At 35.2% G+C, this 21,972-nt stretch overlaps 1 pseudogene; it reads left to right on the top strand.

Moving 5' to 3' along the window:
• Positions 1-639: 639 nt before the first annotated feature.
• Positions 640-2,153, top strand: LOC121218383 (alpha-aminoadipic semialdehyde synthase-like; annotated as a pseudogene).
• Positions 2,154-21,972: the final 19,819 nt, after the last annotated feature.

Genomic DNA, 21,972 nt, shown 5'->3' with positions numbered 1-21,972 from the left:
TATTTATTTATTTATTTATTTTTTCATATAAAAATTATTGAGGATAACCATATAAATATATAATAAATTAATTGAGAAATTTTATTTATCCAATTAATTTAAAATTTACAAATAGAATGAGAAATTACTGCACTAATAATTTATTATATAACAATTATCTAACTCAAGATTCTAACAATTATCTAGCTCTAATAAAAGTTAGATAAAGTGACTGTCATTAAAAACAAAGACATGGAGTTCTCTTACCCAAAATCCATAATCATATAAATTCATATGGGTAAAAATCATAGCTTCATATTTAATCTTTCAATACATTTGAATGGATCTTCAATAAATTTGACATATATATATTCTTTTAAGGAGTTTAGAGAATCCTAACTAAAAATTATAATTAAAGTTGAATTAGATTTAAGCAATTCTTTTTTATATTTATTCATAATTCCTTAAATGTTATTTTGCTCATTAACAAGGTTGTCCTATTATCTATTATTATTCTGTGAAGCTAACTTATGGCCATCTCTTGGCATGATATTTATCAAACTTTACTGACTTTGTATTAGGCTATTATTTTGCTTGACTACTACGATCAATAATATTTGGCTTAACATAGTTGATTTTTTTTACCGGTGAAGGTTCAAGATGCTTGGAAATGGCGTTCTTAAGATTCTTTCCGAGTCTAAGAATAAATGGGAAAGAACCGTTCCTCTCACCCCATCACAGTGTGCTCGTCTTCTACACAATTGGAGGGAAAATGCGAGTGTAACTCATATAATAGTGCAGCATCGACGAAACGCATCTATCACGATTCACTCTACGAGGATGTTGGTTGTCACATATTAGATGACTTGTCAGAATGTAGTCTTATTTTGGGTATCATAACCGTTCCTTATTTTTTACTTTAAATTTTACAATCTCTTATAGCTGACACGACTACCCAGGTATTCCTTAATAACTGGTTGGCTTTGTCACAGTTAGACATGGTTCTTCCTACTAGAGCGCTTAAGCCTTCTTCTTACGTACTCATAAAGCTCAGATGGACAGCATGCCATTGTTGGATAAGGTAGGTTTACTTTTTGTATCTTTGTATGACTATGAGCTTATTGTATGACATGCATATGGATCCAGGAGAAAAAGGTATCATTGTATGACTGTGATTATTGTGGGGACCGGACCATGGTAAAAGGTTATTTGCATTTGGCCAATATGCTGGCAGAGCAGGAATGATCGATTTCTTACCTGGATTGGCACAGTGTAAGCTCTATGAGCGTTTAATCCTTTTAAAATTTTGTAGATTTTATCATTTGCATCATTTTTTTTACTTGTGCTGAATCCAAAACATTGTTGTCTTACATGGCATCCCTTTGTCTGTATGAAAAAGTTGAATTGTTGACTGTAATTTTACTCGGGGTATCTAAGTCTTGGATATTCAACACCTTTCCTCTCTTTGGGTGCATCATATATGTATCCTTCTTTGGCTGCAGTGATCACCATGCGTGAAGAGATAGCTTCTCAGGGACTGCCTTCAAGAATATGTCCTGTTGTCTTCGAATTCATCGATTCTGGAAACGGTGTTGGAACTGCTTACTATTTTCATTGTCAGCCATTAGAACATTTCAATACGACCATCAAACGTATATGTTGAGCTGCTTCGGACTTTGCATTCATTTGAAGTTATTAGATACATGTATAACGTTGCTTCGTCATTTGTTCAATCTATCCGTTTAAATTGCTAATACCAATGTTTGAGTGTTCTTTTAAAAGTTTCCTCGCATTGCATATTAAAATTTCTCTCTCCTTTCTCCCTTTTGCTTTACAGTTTCTATTGGTGCTCAACAGATATTTAAGCTTCTTCCTCGTGCTTTTATCGAACCGAGCAAACTTCCACAACTCTTTGGGAAGATCAGTTTATATTTGAGAAGCACTCCTTTTTGTATATTTGAATTTCTTTCTCCACCTTTGATACTCCTCTCATCAAAGAGGAATGTTACATCAAAAGAGGGTCTTTCAAGTTTTCAGTTGTATCGTGACTAGTCGCGACATGGTTGAGCACAAACATTCTTAAAAAACGTTTTTAAAAAGCACTTCCTAGATTATTGAGTACCAAGCAGATTCAAGAATTAAATAAGAAAGCATGTGACATAGGGGGCCCAATTGAGTTTGTTAATCAAACCAGGTCAATAGACGCCTTTCTTTAGGTATTCTAATGCTTGTTTGATCTTCAAATGCATTATTTGGAATATATTGCCTTGTTTTTAGGATACCGAAACATAAAAAAGATCCCATTTTTATTATAAAACTTAAGGCAGTAAAGTTTCATCAAATATTTGTGCTATTCGGATACGATCCATTGACCCATTCCTACCGAAATGACATTGATGGTAATGGCATAATATGTGCAGCTGTTCATATTCTTCCAACTGAGTTTGCAAAAGACGAGCAACTAATATTTCCCCTCGATGGTGTTTCCATTGAAGTTTATTGTAAACCTTTTGGTTCTCTTTTCTGCTTTGACCCATAAAACGAACAAGTTTTTTGGTTGAAATTTATGCAGCTTATGTTCATTAACCTGCCATTTTTAGCTCCACACTTCGGAGACAGTCTACAGCAGACAACTTACTTCCTTGTATGTCGTACGATAAATTCTGACACACAGTAAGCTTTTAGTTAAATCTTTGAAAATCAAAAACAAATTCCATCAATAGGTACTTTGTTAAGTGAATCTTTCATTGCAAGAAATGCAGAGTATCATACTAATGGACACATAATGAAGACTAAGACATAAATTGCATTGGTAAGTATCTAAACCGAAACCTTATTATCTTTTATCTACTTTCTTTGACTAATTAAAATTGTACATTAAATGGGATGTTCATCCCATTCCTTTTTGTCGGATTTGGTTTTTGATAATTCCATGAATTCTTATAATGAAGGTATAGGATGTTAAGATTCCGATATATGAGGCCGGCTTTTAGTGGTCCTCTTTATTGGGTTTAGTTTTTCTTTCTTCTTTCTATTTTAATATTAAGGATGCTTTTAAATTAAATTATGAATATTTGCACTACATTTGTTTATCATAGTGTTGGTGTTGTACATCATCAATCTTGAATTAGTATCGAGTTTATTTGTGACACTGTTTCAATCAACAATATTATCAATATATACAATTGATGAAGATGATAAAATATGAATAATACAATTAAAATGTAAATGGTAAAATTGATGTAAATTTCATGTATTCAATCTCATAATATATAGTTTTTTATTTTTTAATAAAAGACTAAAACACTCTCAAATGATATAACTTATTTTAATTACAAAAAGATATTTTTGTAATTTCACTAATCAAATTGGTTCATTACTTATGACACCAATTCAATCAAAAACTTTAATAATGAATAGTACAGATTATAATGTTAATTATAGGTGGACATCAATTTTGAAGTTTTAGACTTTTATATTTGAAAAACTTGCATTTTCATAGGGTTATATTTAGATCTACTCATGGGCCGGGTCACCCTATCAAGTGGCCCGATTGAAAAATAAGAGGGTTTAGATAAAAATACGAGGTCCGAAAAATGAGCTTGGGTAAAATTTAAGGCCCGTTTTTTATATGGATCGGACTTTGGGCAATATTTTTTTGTTGGCTTGAATATATTATGTTATAAAAATAATTATATTAATTATATATGTTAAATAATAATTATATATTTTTATATATTTATATTAAATCACTAACCTAATAACAATTAAACTCATTACTCAAAACCTAAAAAACACACTTACTCAACTAAATAACCCAACCCAAAATATAAAATTTTAAAATTATATTTAATACAATAAAACATTTATTATATTTATAGTATTGTTTTTAATATAAATACTTTTTCATGTAGTTTTAATGTGTTAGAAATGTTTAATTTTTTATACTTTTAGTGCATTTAATGTATTATATTTTTAAAAATATTTATTTTAAATAAAAATTAATCTAAAAAAATCAAATATAAGTAGATCAAGTGGAGCCAAAGTTTATTTTCTTAAATTGGATCGAGATTTATTTTTAAATCGCTTACAAAAATAATTTAAATAACTTTCCTGAATGTAATCAATGAGTTGTATTTATGCATTAAAGTAAAATTGTTATGACTACCTAGGTGGTTAGAGGTTTTGTTATGTTATGATTTAAGCACTAGTGTTACGAGGCTAGACCTTTCGTCTCGCAATCCGTGCCACCTTAGGCGATCCGTTTGCTCTAAACTCGCTTAAGTCAGCCTTTACGCCCAAAAGTGAGGATTCTTTTATAATTCCTCCAAGGCACCAATTTGTATAGCGGAAGCGATTGTGCCAAAAGAAGCTACAAGTGAACAACAGAAAGCCAAAGAAAGAATGCACACAAAGTGTTTGAGTAAATTCTCAAAGAATTCGATTACTCTTAAGAATTCAGCTTATAATGGATGAGTACAAATGAGGGGAAGGCTCTCTATTTATAGTTGAGCTTCCCCAAAACCGACGGTCAAGATACATTTACATCGACGGACGAAATTAACCATATCCCTTGATTTTAGAGATTTACAAGATATGCCATATCAAATCTAATCTAATCTTTACAAGATATGATTCCATCTATCTTCTAAGATTAGTTACCAAAATTAGCCTAAGTTGCCATGTCTTCATTATCGGGCCAACTAGGCTTCAATCTAATAGGCTTCTCCAACAGTTCTTTGAATCGGGCTAGTTCTCGTGGGCTAAATGTTCCCCATCTAATCGATAGAGCTCTATGAGGCGCATCTTGTACCATGGTCACGGGCTTTGCACTTTTGCCCGTGACATTCTCCCCCACCTATTCTCGCAACGCCTTCGTTACGACTTCTGAATGACACTGACTTGATTCACCTTGGAACTTTCCCGTTGCCTTGGCTTTTTCCCGACTTGTCTTGTGATCGGGTTGTCCCTTACTTCAGAACCTTTGCCTCGGCTTCTGCCGTCTCTTAACTTGAACCGTCGCACTCGTTGGTACATCCTGCTGGCAAGAAATCTCTGCTCTAACTTGCCCCAAGTTTGACTTGTTCTCACTGGAATCCCCTAGATTTTTACATATTCGCTTCTTACAACCCATAGTCCCTTTGCCTCATTGCTTATGAACTTTGAAAGGGCCCCTACGATATTGCCAAGCCAACAAGTCAAAATTCAAAACACTATCAGAGTGTTTGCAATGCACCTTACTCGTAGCATTTACTCATCTCGACTGTCTTTGCATCGCTCCTTTTCCCTCGAAGCCCAATGCACAACCCACCTTTCCTAAAGGTGTCGGCTCCACAGTCGAATCTGCAGGCTTCATATCGATCCCTTGCGCCACTAACACTTCCAAATGGGCTTTCTTAGCATTCCGTTCTGACGAGTTAATATTTTTCCCATAGGAAACATCTTCAACTAGTTGGATTGATGATAACACCTTGGTCCCAACCTTCATATCCCGATGCACCAGCACAACAATTTTTGTTGACGGACCAATGACAATATGGATTTGATCGGCCCATGGTTGCAGAGTTGCCTGAATCCTATCAAGGAAGTTTAAGCCAAGCACATAATGTAATCATCTAATTGGATTACCTCAAATTCTTCATTGCTCTTCCATTCTCCGATTTGTAGCTCCACATCACGAACTACTCCCACAGTTGTGGCTTTTTCAGAAGTTGCTACATTAACCTTCTTATTCTATTTTCTAATCGCTAGACCAAGCTTCTTCGCAGCCTTTTTCGATATGAACAAGTCTGATGCTCCCGTATCAATAAGAGCACTCTGCTTCTGACCTGCAATGTTAATGTCCACAAACATCAACCCTTTTTCACCATTCCTCTTCTTAGGAATGAGCACCATCGAATTGACCCTCGATGTCTTCCCCTCAATAGGCTTTGCCTCTTCCTTCAGCTCATCTTTCTTTTTGATCGCCAAAATCATCAATTTATTCAAAAAATTTGCGCCATGTGTGGTCCTTGACAAATGAAGCATTTTATTCTTTTTCCCTTATCCCTCAAGTTGTTGGATCCCCGCTTCGTATCTCGTGGTTTCCCATTGCCACTTGTACTATCGGTACTATTGCCATCATCACTATGTCCCCCTTCATCTTCTTCATGGTTTCTCTCACCATTGCCCTTTCCATTGGGCTTAGACGACTGGAACTTGTCTTTCGTTGGACTAAGCTAAACAAATGACTCTACTTCGGCCATGACTACAGTACGGTGATTCCTTGCCTACGCAACTCATGCTTTGCCCACGGCTTTAACCCATCATCGAACTAATAAAAATCTTCTTTCCCGCTCAAGTCAGAAATTTGAAGTATCAACTCGCTAAATGCCCGAACATACTCCCGAACAGTGCCTTGTTGTGTGAGACGATACAACTCAGCTCGAGCCTCCTTCTCAGTATACTGTAGGTAAAACTGCTTCTTCACCTCTCTTTGAAACTCCTCCCAAGTCTCAATTGCGTTCCCACCACGTTTCTCATCTGTGGACCTACGACACCACCACAAGAGAGCCACATCGGTAAAATAGATTGAAGTAGTGTTTACCTTAATGGCATCATCCTCGATGCCTATCGCTCGGAAGTATTGCTCCATTTCCCACAAGAAGTTGTCCACATCCCTTGCGGATTGTGCACCATTAAACCTCTCTGGTTTGGGAACATCTATTACTTGTTGCTTCGGCTTTGAAGACAACATCCCATTACTCAAAGCAGCTTTGTAAATCGTGAGCTCCCCCTTGAGCTCTTCCACTTCTTTCTTCATGGCTAGCACTATATCCTCGAGATTCTCATCCCTCTCTGCTAGCTTTTTCGTAGTGGACTTGACTAATTCATTCATCTTTTCCGCATTGGCATCGAGAGAATCCAACACAAAATCTCTGAGTTTCTCTTCCATTGAGTCAAACCTATCTGTGCATCCTTCGACCAATTCAAGCGTCTCTTTCATGTTTCCTACGGATTCCTCGAGATTAACCACTCGATTTCCCAAAGCTGTCAGCATGTCCCTTGAGCGACTTACTTTTCTGGCCCTCTCACATGTCTCCATTGGCTCTCTCTGACCAACAACTTCTTTCAACATCCCAACGGTGCCTTCAAACCAATAACCCGGATATCACTTGGTTCAAACCTACAGCTCAGATACCACTTGTCACGGGGCTAGACCTTTTATCTCATAATCCGTGTGACCTTAGGCGATCCATTTGCTCCAAACTCGCCTAAGTCAGCCTTTACGTCCAAAAGTGAGGATTCTTTTAAAAATCCTCCTGTTAGGAATGAGAAAGCAGTTAAAGGAAGTTAGCTGTTAGTCAGTTAATATGCAGTTAATAACTGCTTCTCTTGTATTGCTAATAAATACACTGTGTATCTTTCTTGATGAAATATGAAATTGAGTATTATCTCAACATGGTATCAAGAGCCATAGTATTTCTGGCATAAATTTTTTTTCTCTTCCTCTCAGTGAGCTGTATGCATGGCTACAGATGGCGTTCTTACAGATGATACGCCTCATCACTCCAGTAACTCTGGTGCTGCAATTCATCCAACTGATTCTGAAAGTTCCAATTTGACAACCGTTCAATATTTTGCCAAGCATGACACGATTAAACTCAACACTCAGAACTTCTTACTCTGGAAGCATCAGTTGCTATTGATTCTTGAAGGGTACGGCTTGGAAGGGTTCGTACTATGTAATACATCTTCTCCACCTGCATTAGTCTCGGGTTCTGATGGCCAACTCATGGCAAATCCAGCGTTTCTCATTCATTACAAACAAGATAAGTTTTTGGCAGCATGGCTTTTATCCACAGTTTCTGATGATATTTTGATCCATTTAACTAAAGCTAAAACTAGTGTCGATATTTGGACTACTATTGACAGACGATTTGGTACTAAGTCCAATGTTAGGCTTTCTAGTATGATGCATGCTCTTTATTCAATCAAGAAAGCGGGTCTTTCAGTTAAAGATTATCTTTCCAAAGTCAAAACTCTAAGTGATAATCTGACTACTGTTGGGAGTCCAGTTTCTGAACAAGGACAAATCAGTGTTATCCTGGCCGGTCTTCCTGTTGAATTTGAATCCATTCAGGTTCTTGCTGTAGCAACGTCCTTGAGTCTTGATCTCATCACTGAAATGCTCCTTGACTGCGAAGAACATCAGTTAAGTCAGTTATCTGAGGCACCTTTGCAAGCCAATCTGGTGTCTACTACACAGCAAGCCACTTCTGAAAACTTGAAGTCCAACTCCAATTCCAGTCGTGACTCCACTCATGGACAAAGAGGTTCAGGTCGTGGATGGTCTCGTGGTCGTGCTCGTGGTTCGGACCGAGGGTGATCTAGATCTAGACCACAATGCCAATTGTGTGGTAAAATTGGACATTTGGTACAAACATGTTATCATCGTTTTGATGAAAATTTTTCAGGTACTGATTCGAGCTCATCGGTGGCTGTTAACTGTCATCAACTCCTTGATGCTCCTACAAATTGTTGTCTCTTTCAGAGTAGCTGTCATACGTGTCCATCTTCTACATCGAATTGTCACTCTACTGTACCTAGTCAAATGTGGTACCCCGACTCTGGTGCAACCAATCATATCACCCCGAGTGTAACTGGTCTTCAGAATACCTCAACTTACACAAATACCAACAAGGTCTCCATGGGTAATGGTGAGTTAGTATCCATTGCTAATATTGGTTCTTCAACCTTTGTAGCTGGTTCTCGGTTGTTGCATCTAAAGAATGTACTGCATGTTCCCTCGGTCTGTAAAAACTTGATTTTTGTAGGACAGTTTGCAAGAGATAATGCAGTCTATTTTGAATTTCATCCTTTTCTCTGCTTTGTGAAGGACATACAGATAGGGAGGATATTACTGGAGGGCCACATGCATAATGGCTTGTACCGGTTTGATGTTTCTTCTTCTCCTTTACCACGGCTCCCCTCTGTCAAAAGACTTAATTCTTCTAGTGTGAGCAACGTTCAGACGACCTCCTCTGCTGAAGTTTGGCATGACAGACTAGGACATCCATGTCCCAATGTTCTTGCCCGTGTCTTGAAGTCTTGCAAAGTTCCGTTCAAACATAACGAGTTACATTCTGTATGTTCATCTTGTCAGATAAGCAAAGATCATAAACTATCGTTTAGTGCTTCTCGAACAGTCTATTCAAACCCGTTTGAGTTAGTTATTTCTGATGTTTGGGGTCCTTCCCATGTACCTTTAAATGGCTTTACGTACTACGTGTCATTTGTAGATATGTACAGTCAATTTACTTGGTTATATTTTCTCAAATCAAAGAATGAACTGTTTTAATGTTTTCTTCTCTTTCACAAGATGGTTCAAGTACAGTTTGTCACCTCTATTAAAATGTTGCAGACAGATGGAGGGGTGAATATAGGTCCTTGTCTAACACTTTTGCTCGTTTGGGAATTCAACATCGGTTAACATACCCACACACGTCAGAACAAAACAGGGTCGATGAACACAGACACCGTCATATAGTTGATATGGGACTAGCATTACTAGCTCGTGCTTCAATGCCCCTGGAGTATTGGATGTCTGCTTTCTCCCAAGCAGTTCATCTCATCAACAGATTACCATCTTCTGTTTTGGAACATAAAACCCCCTATGAAAAGTTTTTTAAAGCCAGACGTGATTATTCTCAGTTGAAAGTCTTTGGCAGCGCCTGTTTTCCGTATCTACGCCCTTTCCAGCAACATAAGCTCCAATTTCAGTCTCAACAGTGTGTTTTTCTTGGCCTAAGTTCTAATCAGAAAGGATACAGGTGTCTAGCTTCGGATGGCCGAGTGTATGTCTCACGACATGTTGTATTCAACGAAATGCTGTTCCCTTTTCAAAATGGGTTCACTTCATCACAGACCGATACTCATGTCAAATTCTGTCACCAACAGAATGCTGTCCCAGTTGTTGGCCCGACTGTTCAGTTCGTCTCACAACCATCGTGTGCCCATCCGGCTCCTTCTGGCTCCATGCATGTTCACTATTCAGGGTCTCGTCAATCTTCCAATTCCAGCCTAGTACCAAGCAGTTTGGACAATGCGGATAATCCACCTACATACTGTACTCCAGACCCATCCTCACAAGTGTCTCCACCTATTGCACATGTCGCTCCTACTGTTAATAGACATCCTATGTGCACTTGGTCAAAGAATGGAGTGTTTAAACCAAGAGTGTTCTCTACTATTAAAGAGGAGATGGAACCAGTCACTATAGTTGAAGCTTTCAAAAGCACTGCCTGGACTGCAGCTGCACAGGCTGAGTATCAAGCCTTACTAGCAAACAAAACATGGGATCTTGTCACATTACCTGCAGAGCGTCGAGCAGTAGGATGCAAATGGATTTTTAGGATTAAACGCCATGCTGATGGGACAGTCGCTTGTTACAAAGGCCGATTGGTTGTCAAAGGTTACTTACAGGAAGTAGGAGCTAATTTTTTTGAAACCTTCAGTCCAATGATAAAGCCAACAACGATTAGGGTGATATTGTCTCTTACAGTGTCTCGCGGATGGCCTCTCCGACAAGTCGATGTCAATAACGCGTTCTTGAATGGGGACTTGAATGAAGAAATTTACATGGCTCAACCACCAAGGTTTGAGCAATACTCAGCTGATGGTCGACCACTTGTCTGCAGATTGCGGAAGGCCCTCTATGGTTTGAAGTAGGCTCCACGTGCGTGGTTTCATAAACTTCGAGAGTTCTTAGTGGCTGAAAATTTTGTTACATCTCAGGCCGACAGCTTCCTCTTCATTCAACAAGAAGAATCTCAAAGTCTTTATGTCCTCGTCTACGTTGATGATATAATAATCACTGGCACCAATTCTCAAGCTATTGATGCATTTGTAAAAAGACTTGATGATAAGTTTTCTCTGAAAGATTTAGGTCCCTTGAACTATTTTCTTGGAATTAAAGTAACATACACTTCAAATGGTTTGTTTCTCCGCCAAAAGAAGTATATTCTAGAGTTACTTCGACGAGCATCCATGGCGATGTCTAAACCCTCACCTACCCCGATGGTCACTACGTGCAAGCTGTCTACTCAAGAAGGTAATCAAATAGAAGATGAAAGTCTGTTCAGGAGTGTTGTGGGGGCTCTCCAATATGTGGTCATAACAAGACCAGACATAGCCTTCGCTGTCAACAAGGTCTGTCAATACATGCACAAGCCTCTAGATACTCACTTTAAAGTTGTAAAAAGGATTATGCGGTACCTACAATGAACATTAGAGTTTGGATTACAATTCACTCGCAACTCCAAACTTCTTCTCTAAGGTTATTCCGATGTCAGTTGGGGCTCGGACATTGATGACCGACGGTCAACATCTGGGTTTTTTATTTTCTTTGGTGGAAATCCAGTCTCTTGGAGCTCCAAGAAGCAACAGATAGTCTCAAGGTCCACAGCAGAGGCCGAATATCGCAGTCTTGCGCATGTCACTGCAGAAATAGAATGGATTCGATCGTTACTGATAGAACTTGGTATTAAGGTTTACAGCAAGTCGTTGGTTTGGTGTGACAGTTCTACTGCCATTGCTGTAGCCAACAACCCAGTCATGCATTCCAAATTCAAACACATGGAGTTAGATCTATTCTTTGTAAGGGAAAAGGTGGTGAATGGCTCCCTGCAAGTAGGTCACGTCTCTGGACAAGAGCAAGTGGCTGATGTTTTGACCAAGCCGTTGTCAGGAGAGCAGTTTGACAATTTTAGAAGAAAGCTTAGGGTGATTTCTGTGGAGAGAAATGTTGTACGAGAATAAGACTGGTCTCGTACAGGAATGAAGACAGTCCAGATGCATAGGCCATGTTAGGAATGAGAAAGTAGTTAAAGGAAGTTAGCTGTTAGTCAGTTAATATGCAGTTAATAACTGCTTCTCTTATATTGCTAATAAATATACTGTGTATCTTTCTTGATGAAATATGGAATTGAGTATTATCTCAACACCTCCAAGGCACCAATTTGTATAGCGGAAATGATTGTGCCAAAAGAAGCTACAAGTGAACAACAAAAAGCCAAAGAAAGAATGCACACAAAGTGTTTGAGTAAATGCTCAAAGAATTCTATTACTCTTAAGAATTCAGCTTACAATGGATGAGTACAAATGAGGGGGAGGCTCTCTATTTATAGTTGAGCTCCTCCAAAACCGACGGTCAAGATACATTTACATCGACGGACAAGATTAACCATATCCCTTGATTTTAGGGATTTACAATATGTCATATCAAATCTAATCTAATCCTTACAATATATGATTCCATTTATCTTCTAATATTAGTTACCAAAATTAGCCTAAGTTGCCACGTCTTCATTATCGGGCCAACCAGGCTTCAATCTGACAGGCTTCTCCAAGAGTTCTTTGAATCGAGCAAGTTCTCGTGGGCTAAATGTTCCCCATCTAATCGATAGACTTCCATGGGGCACATCTTATGCCATGGTCACAGGCTTTGCACTTTTGCCTGTGACACTAGGAAGATGTAACATTAAATTTTGTTTACGTATCTATAATGAGAAACATAAAAGTACTATAAAATTTAGGCTTTTGAATACCAACACGTAAGTAGCTGGGTGTTTTTTCATTTGGGTGGATGAGAAAGTAAGGGAGAAAATGGTGTAATTATCTCTCAGTCCCTGTACTTTTTTAACTTATGGATTAAGTCTCTCTACTCATTTTAAATTTTAGAAATTTCATCCATCTACTTGTTTGATTCAAAAATTAAAATTAAATCGATAACAGTATTAATTTATGTCTATAAATTTGAATATGACTTATCACTTAAACTTTAATTTTTAAATCAAACCTTTGAACACTAAAAAGTCGCATATTCAAAATAAAAAAATTAATAAAATTGTTATCAATTAGATTTTAATTTTTAAATTAACCTCAAAGAAGCTAAATTCTTAAAATTAAAAGTATTGAATCAAGTATTTGGATGATTTTGTTCTTGCAAGATTGAAATCCATATTAGATTTATTTGCAAACTATTTATTTATTTATTTTTAGGATTATTATCCTAATTGCCACTTAAGCTTTTTAAATCCACAAATAAAAACAACAAATCTAATATTAATTCTTATAAAAAAATTTGGCCATAAAAATTCTTATAAATTTAAATAACTTTTTTTTCAAATTTAAATAATAATGTATTTAAAATAATTAAATTTGATAAATTGACATAAAATTAATTTAAAAATTAATATAATTATTAATAGTCATATTTTTAATCATACATAATTTTTTTTAAGTTTTTACTTTAATTTTTTTTAAGTTTTTACTTTAAATAATTTATTTAAAATGATTTTTCTGAATTTAATTCACACATATATCAATTTAATATATAATCAATCTTAAATGTAAGTAAATTTAATCTTCTTAATTGAAAATCATAATATATTGATAATATTATTACCATCAAAAGATTAATTAGATCATTATTTTATATAAGAATTAATTAATTACTTAATTTAATAAGTTTTAAGAAATTATTTACGGGCAAAATACCAAAAAAGCCCTATTTTTTTAAAAATTTACCGAAATGGGCCCGGTATTTTATTATTTACCGGAATGGGCCATTTTCCCCGAAATCGCGTCCACGTCAGCGCGATTTGCTTACGTGGACACAAATCGCGCCTACGAGGACGTGATTTGCTGACACGTCCCCTGACATCGCGCTGACGTGGACGCGGTTTTGGGAAAAATGGCTCATTCCGGTAAATAATAAAATACCGGGCCTATTTCGGTAGATTTTAAAAAAAATAGGGCTTTATGTATAATTTGCCCCTTTTTTTGGTATTTTTCCCCTAATAATACATATTATAATACATATTAATGTATTATTGTAATATGTTGCTCAAATTATATATTGTAGTTAATATTCATAATATTGTAGCTCAAATTGTCAATCAGCCTATACTATTGTACTAATAATATATATTAATGTAATATTGAAGAGTTAATTGATTAAAAAAATAAATGTAACAAGTACAAAAAAGATTTAAAATTATTACCAACAAGATTTGAACCAATGTACTAAGGGAAAAGAGCAAGCATCTTAACCAACTAAGCTAAACTAATTAACTGACATATTATAAAAATATTGTTATTATCTTAATTATATTACTTACGTTCTAACGATTTATCGGACCTATTCCATACAAGTGTCAAACCAGAAAAAATAATACAACAATTCTGTAAAAAAAATCCGGTGTTTACTTCAAATAAATAAGGAAAATAATGATTTGAATCTTTCAAAATTCAATTTTAAACCGAAAAATTAAAATTTAGAGGCAAAAAAGGATCTTTTTCGACGAAAACTGCGGCAAACCGCCTTCGGCTATTTGTCAGCGCGTAGATCTCGAAAAGTTATTCGAAATAAAAAAAATCGTCTCAATCGAACAACCGAGTCAAAAGTTATGGCCTTTCAAGAAAAAGATCGCGCTTACGTGGACGTGATTTGTTGCCATGTAAGTAATCTCGCTGACGTGGATGCGATTTGCTGACACATCCCCTGACATCGCGCTGACGTGGACGCGATTTCGGGGAAAATGGCTCATTCCGATAAATAATAAAATAACGGGCCCATTTCGGTAAATTTTAAAAAAAATAGGGCTTTTATGTGTAATTTACCCATTATTTACTATTTATTTAAATAAATTACTAATCTCCTGCGTTTGCTGAGCAACTAATGCTAGGTATAGATAAAACCAACATCTCATCACTTTCTTTCTTTTTTTATCTTTTAAAATTCTCTGCCCACTACATCCTTATCCCACACAGATGTACGATAAAATATTCATAAAAGAAATTTTGTAAAATGGCGGATAAATTTTTATCTTGATTGGTATGAATATTATTATTTATGTAAGAAAATGTATGTTCGAGTGCACTGAAACGCATTATCGTCCTATTTATGGGTTGGGGAGAGGCTATGAATAATTTTAGTCATTATATAGAAAAAAACAGATATAATCAAAATTTATAATGAAATTATTTAAAAAAAATTGTAAAATATATAATACAAACAATACTGATGTAAGTAAAATATATTATCTTATTGTGCTCTTACTAGACAACATATCAAATTAAATTATCATATTATATGTAAACAATAATGTATACGTATGGGTTTTTTGATAAATAGGAGAAGCAAAAAGAGGATATAGAGTAGGTTATTTTTAAATTAAGAATATATTTAAATCGGTTTGAGATTATTTATCATTTTTACTCATTTCACCAAACATTTTATTCATCTTGTTTCTATCACCACTTTCTTGCAAAATCCATAGTTTTATAAAAAAATTATCTGACTTCCATTTATTTTGGGGAAAATGTCTTTTTGTTTTATAGAAATAATTAAAGCAACCCAAATTTACAAATAAATTATTTTTCTTGTAAATTGATTTATCCATTTGAAAAGTGTTAGTTATGTTTCGGAAAAAAATTTCTAAGTAAATTTATTTTTATATAAAATAACTTTAATCAAATCTAATATTATAGTAATAAATTTTTAATTTTAATTTTTAAAACATATTTAAAAATATAAAAATAAAATATTTTAAGGTTAAATAATATAATAAATTATTAATATGATTAATATAATTTATATTTTAATAAATTATTTAAAAAAAATATTTTTTTTCACTATCAATGGAGTTTTTAGAGTCAAGAGGTTAACAAATGTCCTAAGAGTACAGTAAAATATTTAAAAAAATAATATTTAAAAAAATATACGTGATAATTTTTTTTAAAATTACTTGTGAAATAAAAGTACATTGTGAGTGTACAAAATAATAACTCATTATTTAATATTACAATTTTATTTTGATATTAAACTTTAACAATAATAATTTTAAATTTTAAATACTTTTATTAATATAGTATTTAAAAATATTTATATTAATATTTAATAATAAATATATATTGCAATTTATAAATATTCAATAATATTTATTTATAGTATAAAAATTGTTTATTTTAATTATATAAATATGAGTATTTGTTTAAATCATTATCTCTTTCAACCTTAATGTATCATTGTCTACTCTCATATATGTATATGTAATTTATTAAATTTATATATAATATTAATTATTATAAAAAATTTATCTTATTACAAAATAAATTTTGATTACTATATTTTGTAACAAATATATTTACGTGGTTGTTTCACTAAAAATAATTTTAAAAAAATATTTTATGCCAAAGAATATTAAAAAATATAACAGTTCCCAAAAATAATTCCATTTTTCAGGAATCTCTTTGAAATCTATAACATACATAAAGTAAAATACATTTATGGTACTGCGGACATTTAGCCCTCAAATTGCGTGTGCGCGCGCTCTTTCATAGTTTGCGAGTGGGGTAATTGGAGCCTGCAACTAGAGACACTATAGCAAATTATGATATAAATATGGTGATTGAAGAACAATTTTCAGAAGAAACAAATCAGGAGACCCTTCATGCTGCACTTCTTGAATCCTTCACAACCCATAAAAGGAACGTAGAATATGAACCAGAAGATTTCCAGGCGATAAAAATGCTAGATAAAACTCATCTAACTTTGAAGCACCAAACCCTTCTGACGTGAACCTTATCCGTCAGCAAATGGAGGGTATCAAGACTAGGGGTGTGCATAATTCGGGTAAAACCGAAAAAATTCGGTTAACCGACCGAATTCGGTTAATCGGTCGGTTAACCGAATTTTTTCGGTCGGGGGTCGGTTAATTTTTTTATGATTTTTCGGTTAACGGTTAATTCGGTTCGAAACCGGTCGGTTAACCGAAAATTTTCGGTTAACCGAAAAAATTAATAAATAAAATTATCCAACCCAACCCAAACTCAATTACCCAACCCAATAAAACTAAAACTAAAGTTTACCCAATTACCCAATCCAATAAAACTAAAACTAAAAGACAACCCAATTTACTAAAGTCTAAAACCCAATTTACTTTAATAATTTATAAATTTTTTAAATTTTAAAAATAAAAAATAAAAAAATTCGGGTATTTTTCGGTAATTCGGTTAATTCGGTTAATTCGGGTAATTCGGGTAATTCGGGTAATTTTTAACCAAAAATAAAAAATATATAATTTTCGGTTAATTCGGTTAACCGACCTTATTAACCGAAAAAATTTCGGTTCGGTTAAATTTTTTTTAAAAAAAATCGGTTCGTTTAACGGTTAAAATTTTTGGAAGGTCGGTTAATTCGGTTATAGTAATTTCGGGTCGGTTAACCGGTCGGTTAACCGAATGAACACCCCTAATCAAGACCCTAGCAGGCCACTTTACTGTAAACAACTTGCAGCTTATTGTCAATGAAAAACATGGAACAACATCGTCTAGCAGCAACAAAAGGGAAAGAATGGTAAGTTTAAATCTGGATATGGAGACAGTCCAAGCTGTAGGACAGTGGCGTTGTTTGGGAAAGGAACTAAAGTTAGCCAATCCAACTGATGATGAAGAGGACTCTGCTGAAAGCGTAATGGAGAATTAATAGCTGAAATAACAATTTTATTATACACAAATATTTCACAATACAATACAATTTTTTTCCTTGTAGCTGCTAGTTTTCTATTTTCACACTCTTTTTTCTTTTCTTCATTTACTCACGCCATTTAGTTCTTTTTTTCAAACACTCACACACATACATTCATTAATATATGTTGAATTTTGGCTTGCAATGCAACAGCAGAGAAGCATTGAAGCTCAACCAGTACAGCAGCAACATTTTGTTCATTTGTAACTAGCTTTAGGGTGGGTTTGGATGGACGATTGGGTGCGGTGCGTTTAGCTTACTTTTTGTCTCACGCTACAGTATTACTACAGTATCTAATCTCACCGCCACCGCTGTTTTTACACTAAGCCCAGGTAAACGCACCGCCCATCCAAACTCACCCTTAGTTCTTTTGTAATTTGTCTTTAAAGTTAGTAAGATTAGTTGCTGATTTGAATGATATTCAATATGATGTAATTCTTAATAAGTCAACTTTATTTTGTGTGTAATTCAAGCTATGTTTTAGTCAAGTAATTAGTAGGAGCAGTTATGCAATAGGAAACTGTCATGTAACATATATGTTTTTGTCTTAATGAAAGTTAATATGAAATTAGTTTTTCAGGTTTCAATTTTGTTCAATTCTCTTTGCATCCGTTTCTTTGCTTCTTGATGGGTGTCGAATCCACCAATATAAACTTACGCCTAATTTGCAATTTAAGCAGTATAGAGAGTAGGGTCGATCCCTCAGAGACTGGGTTTACTACAAATTGTTGCTCTCTTGACCAGATTTATGTCGGGGCAGTTGTCGTGCCCAAGAAATTAGGGGGGAGGATGAAATCGAAAACCTGGAACCTGAAATAAATAAATAAAATGCATAAAAAGTAAAGGTTGAAAATGAAATAATAAAAAGCAGTTAAATAAATCTGAAGAAAAATTAATTAGAATAAGCTCAACTTTAGGGACGGATTTTTCCTTGTCTTTGAACCGATCCTCAAAATTAGATGAACTCCTATTTTCCAATAAGCTAGTTATAGCTACCAAGGACGCCTCGGACACCAAATCTTCATTGTGTAAATTAGTTATGGAACGTCCAATAACTAACCCTTACCGATCGAACAACCACGAAACGTTCGTGATTTAGAACTCCGGCGACCTTGCGTTCTAGAAGAGCCTAGCTCGAACCAATGTCCTCAACCGCGTGGGACATTTAAATCCGGTTACTACTTCCCTTGACGGAACCAAACAGCTACCTCCACTTGGCATGCCAATGTGTTCACAGAAAACCGATTAGAAACGTTCCTCTCGGGATTCCAACTATACGTCTAACCACACTAACTCAAACGACGTCTTTTTTGACTTAGTGTTGATCTGACTTTATGAGCTGACAAAATCATACTCTTAATCCGGAGAAATAATAAGTACTGGAATTTAGGAATTAATTTGCTGGGGTTCGTAACTCACGGGTTTTGACGAGGCTAATTTCGACTTAAAGCTGAAAATGAATTTAGTTGCCTAAGATTTGGGGCATGTTGGTATTGGATAAATTAAAAAAGGTAAAATGGGTGAAAGGAATGGGTGGCGTGATTTAGTTTGGAAGGCTGAAATTTTGGTGGTGTAATGAAGTGAATTAGCTACTGGAGATGGAAATAAAGTTTGAAACGGAAATTGAAAATGGTTTAAGTGGTAACAAGCTGGAAATTAATGGATTGAAAGTAAAGGAAACTAAAAACTACAAACAAATTCGTGCGTAGAAAAGAGAGAATGTATTGAAAGATGAAAGGTTGATATTTCAATTGATTGATGATTAAAATGAACAATGTAGCCTCTATTTATACTAGTGGCCTTGCTAAATTAAGAGCCAACTAGTATAGAAAATCAAGGAAAAATATTCCATGATATAAAAAATATCCCAAAATAATCTCCCACTAAGTCAACAATTTCAGCTAATTATTCTTGGAAAAATTCTGCTTTAGCCCTCCTTCTTTGCTTCTTTCTTCAATCTAGCTCAATTGTTTCATTTTTCTTCTATTTAGCCCCAAATTGCACCCCTGTACAAAATTCAACAAAAACATGGAAAAATTAGTGGTGCACTCTCATAAATTAACCAATTTAATTACATAAAATATGTAACTTTGGCATTTAATCACTTCTTTTCTCCTTTTTTTTTCTGTCAAAACCCCAACAAATGGTATACAAAGCCTGTCATATTTTAGGGCTTCTATTGTTGGTAGCTGTTTTTTTGTGAGAAACCTTGAAGAGAAAGAAACTAAAGATTTTTTTTTATTGTTGCTTGAACATGAGTTTTACACCACCACCACCACTTGTCTTTGCTAGTGAGAACTACCACATTTGGGTAGTGAAGATGAAGACTTACTTGTAAGCACATGAATTGTGGAATGTAGTTGAGAATGACACAAAACCAGCTCCATTGAAGGCCAATCCCACTATTGCACAAATTAGACAACATAGTGAAGAGTGTGCTAAGAAGCACAAAGCAATGTCATGCATACAAAATGGAGTGTCTAATGTGATTTTCACTCGAATAATGGCCTATGACACTCCAAAGCAAGCTTGAGAGAAGCTGAAGGAAGAGTTTCTAGGGTCAGACAAAACCAGGCAGCAGCAGTTGATCAACCTCAAGAGGGACTTTGAGAACTTGAAGATGAGAGAGTTTGAAACTATTAAATAGTACTCTGATAGAATAATGGCCACAGTCAACAACATCAGGCTCCTTGGAGATGATTTCAGTGAGGGCAGAATTGTTGAAAAGGTCATTACAACCCTTCCTGAAAAATTTGAAGCAAAAACCTCCTCATTAGAAGACTTGAGAGACTTATCAACCATTTTATTGCCTGAGTTGATAAATGCTCTGTATGCACTAGAGAAAATAATGGCCAATAGGCTAGAGGAGTATCCTGAAGGAGCTTTCCAAGCAAAAACCAAAGAAAGCTCAGGTTCGAGCTACAAAGGAAAGAAACCATGGCTTGACAAAAGGGAGAAACCAAAGAGGGATGCAAGGAAGAAAAAATTTCCACCATGTATTCACTGAAAAAAGTCCACACACTTGGAGAGGTATTGCTGGTACAGGCCTGATATTCAATGTAGGAGCTATAAGCAGTGTGGTCATATTGAAAAGGTTTGCAAGAACAAATAAAGGGCACAAACTCAGCAGCAAAATCAAGATTAGGTTGCTGAGGATATTCAAGCTTAGGAAGAGCATGTTTTCACTGCATCCTGTTTTGCAACCTCAAGCAAGACCAGAAGGGATTGGTTAGTAAACAGTGGTTGCACTCATCATATGGCATCTAATGAAAGGTTTTCCAGAGATCTTGACAACAGCTTTGTTTCCAAATTCAGTATTGGAAATGGAAACCTCATTGAGGCCAGAGGCAGAGGCAATGTTGTAATCAGCACACATTTAGGTAACAAAACAATTTTAGATGTTCTTTTTATACCTTATATAAACCAAAATCTGCTTAGTGTTGGTCAATTAATAGAAAAGAGTTATTCACCCATTTTCAAGAATAACTCTTGTATTATTGAGGACTCACTTGGTCAAGAACTAGCTACAGTTGCTATGACTGAGAGATGTTTTATGCTGGAAGTAAATCAGTTGGAAATGAAGGCCTATACTAGTCTTGTTGATAAAGCTAGTTTATGGCATAAAAGGTTAGGCCATGTCAATTATAGATCACTTGGTTTGCTGCACAAATTCAATCTGGTTGAAGACATGTCCAAGGTTGAAGTCAAAGACAGATTTGTGAAATATGGCATACGTTCATTGGCAAACATGATCTCTAATCAAGCCACAGCTTTGATTTCTCATTGGGGTTTCACCCCATTTGTCGTTAATCCACATCACTACTACTTGTAATTTTTACTCTTGGCTGGCGACACTCAGCGTCTTTTGAATAACTGTTGTAATGTGAAACCTTACCATAATATGATCTCTTCTGAACATTCTCTTTTGTTTGGGATAACTAGCGTTTACAATACAACCATTCCTTCTAATTTGTTCCTTAAAGAGGCTACATTAGACATGTGGTTTCTACCTTTGGTAGATCAACAAGATCTTTGTCGTTTAACATGGTCCTGATGTAGCTCTGTTTTCCACTATTTTCAAATAGACTTTACTGACCATCTAGCCTTGTGCAGGCATTTCCTCTCACAAAAACCCTTTTTGGCCTATTTAAAATCTTTCAGTGAACTTTTTGTCGACTTTTGACTCGTGACTACATCCTATTAGGGTCTATTCTGTTTCTACTTGGACCATGTCAGATCCGCAGCTTCCTTGGCGGACTAATTTTGACGAACTTATGTATACCTCTTTATCTAAGGAGCCTCTTCCTCTTTTTATCCTAACTTGGGTTATGGCATTCCCTTGGCCCATTCATCATCGCCTTTGGTGAAATCTCTCATTATCCCGATGGACTATGTTCCTCATACACACTAAACTCGTTCAT

Source organism: Gossypium hirsutum, chromosome D06 (assembly GCF_007990345.1).
Source record: "Gossypium hirsutum isolate 1008001.06 chromosome D06, Gossypium_hirsutum_v2.1, whole genome shotgun sequence".
Taxonomy (NCBI): Eukaryota; Viridiplantae; Streptophyta; class Magnoliopsida; order Malvales; family Malvaceae; genus Gossypium; species Gossypium hirsutum.
Note: the sequence above shows the minus strand (reverse complement) of the source record. Positions and strands in the feature narration are given on the sequence as shown.